The 6,000-nt window shown below is 47.8% G+C and overlaps 1 protein-coding gene across 3 annotated transcripts in view; it reads right to left on the minus strand.

Annotated features, from left to right (window-relative positions):
* Nucleotides 1-5,723, minus strand: part of Slc7a14 (solute carrier family 7 member 14) — a 104,765-nt gene extending 99,042 nt beyond the window's left edge. The window contains exons 1-2 of one of the 3 annotated variants that reach the window (XM_032898573.1): nt 5,653-5,697; nt 5,411-5,534 (exon numbers count right to left, since the gene is read on the minus strand). The gene's annotated coding sequence lies outside the window, so the exon portion shown is untranslated. Of the gene's footprint in view, nt 1-5,410 lie in introns of all 3 variants that reach the window. The other 2 variants (XM_032898571.1, XM_032898572.1) reach the window with 2 other exon arrangements.
* Nucleotides 5,724-6,000: the final 277 nt, after the last annotated feature.

The raw sequence follows: 6,000 nt of genomic DNA on the forward strand, positions 1-6,000 counted from the left end.
TCGCCAGCTGGCTATGGCCAGTAAGCATATGAATGATATCCTGAATTCAGCAGGTTCTTTTGAGGGCCTCTGGGCCAGGCTGTAAGACTTCAAGCACCCTTGCCATTGTGCGTCTGGGCCAGGACAGGACCACTTTCAACTACATTATTGATTAAATGGTTGAGTGCATGCTCTACAGACCAGTGTCAGAACTAAATTATCAATTCTGTCCTTTCGATATAAAAAAAAAAACAGAGAATTCCATTAATTAACAAACACAGAATATTGAGCTCATTTCAGCTCAGGGTAACAGCATTTCTGCTTTTTGAAAACCTAGGCCCATCCACAAAACAAACACTTTGTACTATGCAAATAATTGACTTCCAACCGAAAGTGCCGATTGTTTAAACTAAGGTGATTTACCAGGTCAGGGTCATCTGCCTTTCAGAATATAATCTTTCCTTTAGTGATGTAGTTTCACGTGTGAGGAAGGCCTGAGAATGAACGCTTGGCCACCACCCAAGAGTGTGTCTGTCTGATCTGCTTCCCTGGCAGAGCATCTTGCAAGTCACCACCCATCTCCTCATCACGCCAAAATGGCTGAGAAAGAAAATGTCTTGCCAGAGAGTCTGATTCCTCTTAGGCAATCTCATTTTGATTTCTTAAGGGTTCTGCTGATGTAGCATCAAGAGGACTTCCCCAAGTCTTCAAGATGAACAACAGCTGTAACAAATGCAATCAAGAATTAAAGTAGGGAGGAGTAGGGTGGTGGATAGATCTCTGAGAGGCGTTGAGGGGAAGAGTGTGGGGAAGGCGGTGAATATGATCCAGTATGTGGCCTGCGTATGTGAAATTCTCAAAGAATTAATATTCTATGTTTCTAAAGAAAGCAGTCATCTGCCGGGGGAACTTCATCTGCAGGCTTATCTTGTACATTATCTGAGCCCCATGTTGGCCTAGTGTTGAAAGAGGAGAATGGCTAAGAATCAAATTTGGAACAAGCCATGGCTGCACATGAAAGCTCTCCTACTTGAGGCAGGAATAGCATCAAACAAAGTACAGGGATAGATGCTAGGCTGGGGGTCCATGCTAGCTGCATCCTTGAGTTCTACTGACCACCCACACAGATTTCACTAGAGAATCACATTACAAATGCTCCTATTGAAGGCCAGGATACTTAATGCAGCCTCAAGAATTCAGTTAAAGTAATAGATTTGTACCTTTCTTTTGGTTTAATCAATGCATGAGATAGGGTCATCTTTGTTCACACTTATGAGATGGGTTGACACCCATTTCATTAGTAATAAAATGTTTCTTTTAAATTAATCCTTCTTACCGTCTGCACTGAGGAAAAACCCATAATACGCTTTTTCTTTGTTTCTGAATCTCTAACACCATAACAGTTTTCTTTGAGACACTAAAACCCTTTACTTAATGACCTTTTTTTTTTTCCTGAGAGGGAAATGTTCAGGTTCAAATAAACTAAACTATAAGCAATGCACAGTTTCTATTAATAGAACCTAACTAATGGGAAATTTTAACAATCAAAATTTTAAATTCAACATTCTGCTTTTTAAACAAAAATAAAGATAAAGGTGAAAAAATGTATTCTTATTAAATATTTAAAATACATGCAGAAGCCATTCCGCCTGAACTACCCTGTTTGGGCACTGGCTCTATCATATCTGTAATGATCAACCATTGCATTCAACCACACGCCTTAAAAGTACTCTCGCCTCGCTGTTCTTCAGTCTTCCCACACTGTCTGGGGCAGCGATGGAAACCCCATGAATGTTTTACAGATGAGAGAAGGGAGTCTAGGAAGGGTGTGTAATGGCACCAACTGGCACCCGTACTCCTGGTTTAAGCCCCCTATTACTCCCCGGCTTATCACAATGTGCTTGCTAAGACAAGACAGACACACATGACTATGTACTTGAACTCTGGACAAGAGTAAGGTTACTTCTAGTTTGGAACTCAGGAAACCAAACCAAACCACCCACCCCATTCACAGAGTTTATGGGAAGCAAACTCCTGAGGTTACCAGCTCCTCACAGCTGACAGGGAGCTCCTTGCTGGCTGGACTTCTGCCCATCTTTGGGACTAGAGACACAGTAGGCACAAGTATTCTTTTCTCCTTTCTGGTCAGAAGCTTCAAAGAGAGTCTTAAATCTTTAATTTCTCTCAATGCCTAGTTCTTTGTTGCTGTGAGGTTTTGTTTATTTGTTTGTTTTGTTTTTGTTTTTGTTTTTGCACTTTCTAAAGTGGCACTGTCTAACAGACCTTCTGACAAGATAATCACTTGTCACCTATGGTCGGTGAGCACTTGAAATATGAGATACTGACTTATACATATTTTAGTTACAGTTTGACTTTAAATGGGTCTATGTAGCTCTTGACCACCATACTGGACAGAGAGGTTCCATACGATTTAAGATTATGGCTCATAGGACCCAGAACACAGTGCCAGTAGCGTCTTTAGGCTTGTGGGGTTATTTAATGTGAATGTAATACGAGTTATGCCTTAACTAGGCCTCGGGAGGGGCTGAGGCAAATGTTGGCAATGGCATTAAGAAGACATTTGGGGATCTCTGAGGAAGGGCTAACAAATGGAGGATCCATTTGCATTTCAGTGCCATTTGGATTGAATTTGAATTTCTAAACTGGAGCAAAACAGCACCATCAATTCGGTGTAAAAATGTCTACTCACCAGGGCTACGGGATCCAAAGAATGAAGATGAGATTTTACTACAGGCTGTTAAAAGAAGCAAGGAGAAGTGAATGAGCTGTCAGAGTCTGCTGGGGTGGCCAGCAACCTCAGGACTACCTCGGATGAAGCTCAGTTCTTAGGAGAATTAGGGAGACCCCAAGAAATGATAGATGAAAGGACTTAGCATCGTGACTAACCTGTGGGAAGCATTTTATAAACACTGGCACTACTTAGTGATTTGTATTTCTTTCTAGATTATGTTAGAGCCTCTTTTCAAGTCCATTTGAAGCATGGAGAATCGCTTAGTGTCATCAGTTTTGGGGAAACGGTGCCGTTGGACTGGGTCAGGGAAAGGTTAGATAACAAGGGTATACTGAGGACAGCCACAGCACCATCCCTGTTTGTGAACTGCTTCATGGGAAACGTGTCACCAAAGACTGACTGTGTGTTCCAGGGACACTGAGGCCGAAGACACTGGAGTGGAACCAGAAGAGGAAAAAGGTGAGAGAAATAACTGTCTACATGTTAGGCATCTGTGCTATGTCGTGATACTGATGTCCCATGAAAGGTGACAAGAGGCACTGTGCATAAGCATTTTAGGCCCTGTGGGTGAGTGAGAAGGGTACTGGCTCTGGAACACATTTGCAGAATGCAGATACTAACTTCAATTAAGTGACCGGGAAGAATGAGATCCCTGCATTCCCACATTATGCTTTCTGTAAAACAATGTTGCCGAACACACACATTCACCACCATTCTAGCCCCAATACAGCAGCACGAATCTAGAACGAAGGCGTATCTGGGTTCCCAGACGCACTGTCCCACTCTTCTAGTTCGTGTCCTTCCAGGAAAGCCTGCTGGTTTAGCATCCAACCTGTTTCTGTAAACCTGGAGCTCAAGTCGCGTGAACAGTTGTAGCAAGCACAAGACAGTTGGCAGGGCGGGGGTGAGTGACAGCGGGTGGGTGAGCAGATTAAAGAAGAAATGATTGGAGAGAGAATGGAGCGTGTGAAGGAGAAAGCAGCCCTCCCTTGTCATTTACTGTATCTCCGCGTCTCATCACGGCTGCTGAAAGTTACATGCATGAATAAGATCACCAAAGTGACTTGGACATGGGAGCTAAGCAGAACACAGAGTGAATGCAACCTCTGGATTCAAGACCCCTAACCTCAGATTTTCCATCTGTGTTAAAGGTTGGCGTGAGGTTTAAATGAGATGGTATTGTCTAGCAGACTGTAGGTACTCAGTAAATAGTCTCTTACCAACCCCCCACCATTGCCTCAGCCCCTTTTTCATCTTACCCATGGGACGCTAGTTAAAGAAACAAACCTACATTATATTAAAATTTGCGTTTGGAGGATGCAAAAACCACACAGTGGTAAGAGAAGCGTAAAGAGAGAAAAGTCATAACCCAAGCCCCAATCCATCTCCTTTTTAGTTAATTCACTTTTTTTTCCCTGTAGCCTTATAGCTCTCTGGTTCCTAAAAGCTACAGAAGTGTTTATCAGGACAGCATCCTTAACGGCCTTTTCAACACGTTATGAACCGGACGGCTCAGAGCAGGCAGAATGAGAGATCATCTAAGCCACATCCTGGAACGGCAGGTCCCCCTTCTCTTTCTACCCAGACATGCTGGGAATGTCCACAGAAAGTCTGGGAAAGCAGAGGATCTTCGCTTGTTTTCTTGGTAAACGTGAGACAATGCCCTTTTGGTGTTAGATCTCATTTGCGGGGGAAAGCTGGCCAGCCAGCGCGGATGCCACCAGTACCCAGATATTTACCTCGCAGCACACAACTTTCAGCACCACGGACAGAGGTACAGCATCTTGTCTTTGGCTCCCCTGCTCTCTCAGCCGGGAGGGAGGCAGGTTATCCTCTCGGCCCTTAGCTACTCTGGCCAGTCACTGCCTTTGCCACCCATGCGAACATCCCTTGAGCCTCTGGTCTCAAGCTCTCAATGAACCGAGTTTCACACGTAGCGGAATCACTACCAAGAACAGGCGACAGCCGTGCTGTTCCCACCTTCCCTCATCTTTTCTCTGTCAGTCATTTGACAGCTTCTACCTTACTGTTCGATCGTGATGTAAAATGCACATTTGGCGGGGGAGGAGGGGTGACTCAGTGGAGGCTCGGGGCCACGCCACCCTACTCTGGCCCTCAGAATTCGTGGGAAACTAAATTACTTTGGGGCTGGAGAAAAGACCATGCTAAAGAGGCGAAGCAGTGCGGACTAAGAGTCCTCTCCAGAGCCTCGGGCTCTAGGCAGGAACCTACCCGGATACCTCTCCCGTCACATCCTCCTCGCCGAACAGTCTCCCGGTTGGCCGGGGACAGATGCCCCTCGTGGCGCACCAGCCTAGTCGGGGCGCCGGGCTCTCCTGTAGTCCCTTTGAAGAGTTTTGCTCTGGTAAAAAGGACAGATTGATGTCCCCGCCTTCCTCTGGGACTGCAGCCCGGAAAACACCTCTCCTTTTTCCAAGGGCTCAGTCCCAGACCGAGAGCCCAGTTGCCCCATCAGGTGCATGCATAGGCTTGGAGGACAGGATGGGCCCCGCGACTGCGGAGACCCGGGAGGCCACACTGCTCCCAGCATCTTAGCCTCCAGCTCCCGCCGCGGCGGAGGCTGCGCCAGCCCGCGCTCCACCTGCCAGCTCCCGCGCGTCCCTACATCGCGGACGTTACCGGGGCCCCATTCCCAGCGGGAGCCCGCGCGACCCTGACCTCGCTCCTTCTTTTTTCCAGGGATCCCCTTCCCGTAGGTTGCCCTCAACCTCCGCGCCATGTTCCCGCTTCCTCCCTGCGGGTGTCTGGAGCTCCGTGGTTCATCACAGTCGCGGGGGTCCGGCTGGGAAGAGAGGGGCCGCAGAGGGGGCACAGACTGTGGTGAAGGGGGCATCCACTCACCAGAGGGGCTGGAGGTGATGGTCTGGATTGGATGCTAATGTCCGGCGGTCTGCACTTACAGCTGAGATGGAGGCGGTGGTGGTGATAAAGGAAGGCAGGAGGCAGCGGCTGCTGCTGAATCTCTCCTCAATTATTCAGATCGAAACCCCTCCGCACCCCTCCCGCGCCTGCCAGTCTGCTCTCCAGCTTGCCTATCTCCGCCTCCTTGCCATCACGTGGCTAACCCAGCCCCTTCCATTACTGAGTCCTAGCATCACTCCCCCCCACCCCCCACCTCCCCGGGTCTGTCACTCACTACACCTCACCCGCCTTCCTGAACTTCCAGGTGGGGCCTCCAGCCTCCTGTCTCTTCCGCTGCTGGGAGCAGAGGAGCCCCTGCGGGCAGTTCTATGCCCTGGGAAAGCAGG

Source organism: Rattus rattus, chromosome 3, assembly GCF_011064425.1.
Source record: "Rattus rattus isolate New Zealand chromosome 3, Rrattus_CSIRO_v1, whole genome shotgun sequence".
NCBI classification, from domain to species: Eukaryota; Metazoa; Chordata; class Mammalia; order Rodentia; family Muridae; genus Rattus; species Rattus rattus.